We start from the raw sequence: 1,102 nt of genomic DNA, 5'->3' as shown, positions 1-1,102 counted from the left end.
CACATGAGGTTGACCCTATGACTGATCTTAGAAGAAAGATTAAGGAAAGGCAAACCTACGTTTCTAGCATTTGTAGACTTAGAGAAAGCTTTTGACAATGTTGATTGGAATGCTCTCTTTCAAATTGTGAAGGTGGCAGGGGTAAAATACACGGAGCGAAAGGCTAGTTACAATTTGTACAGAAAGCAGATGGCAGTTATAAGAGTCGAGGGACATGAAAGGGAAGCAGTGGTTGGGAAGGGAGTTAGACAGGTTTGTAGCCTATCCACGATGCTATTCAATCTGTATATTGAGCAAGCAGTAAAAGAAACAAAAGAAAAGTTTGGAGTAGGCATTAAAATCCATGGAGAAGAAATAAAAACTTTGAGGTTCGCCGATGACATTGTAATTATGTGAGAGACAGCAAAGGACTTGGAAGAGCAGTTGAATGGAATGGACAGTGTCTTGAAAGTAGGGTATAAGATGAACATCAACAAAAGCAAAACGAGGATAATGGAATGTAGTCGAATTAAGTCAGGTGATGCTGAGGGAATTAGATTAGGAAATGAGACACTTAAAGTAGTAAAGGAGTTTTGCTATTTGGGGAGCAAAATAACTGATGATGGTCGAAATAGAGAGGATATCAAATGTAGACTGGCAATGGCAAGGAAAGAGTTTCTGAAGAAGAGAAATATGTTAACATTGAGTATTGATTTAAGTGTCAGGAAGTCGTTTCTGAAAGTATTTGTATTGAGTGTAGCCATGCATGGAAGTGAAATATGGACTATAAATAGTTTAGACAAGAAGAGAATAGAAGCTTTCGAAATGTGGTGCTACAGAAGAATGTTGAAGATTAGATGGGTAGAGCGCATAACTAATGGGGAGGTATTGAACAGAATTGGGGAGAAGAGGAGTTTGTGGCACAACTTGACTAGAGGAATGGGTCTGTTGGTAGGACATGTTGTGAGGCATCAAGGGATCACCAATTTAGTACTGGAGGGTAGCGTGGAGGGTAAAAATCGTAGAGTGAGACCAAGAGATGATTACACTTAGCAGATTCAGAAGGATGTAGGCTGCAGTAGGTACTGGGAAATGAAGAAGCTTGCACAGGATAGAGTAATAT

This window comes from Schistocerca cancellata, unplaced genomic scaffold (assembly GCF_023864275.1).
Source record: "Schistocerca cancellata isolate TAMUIC-IGC-003103 unplaced genomic scaffold, iqSchCanc2.1 HiC_scaffold_1147, whole genome shotgun sequence".
Taxonomy (NCBI): Eukaryota; Metazoa; Arthropoda; class Insecta; order Orthoptera; family Acrididae; genus Schistocerca; species Schistocerca cancellata.
Note: the sequence above shows the minus strand (reverse complement) of the source record.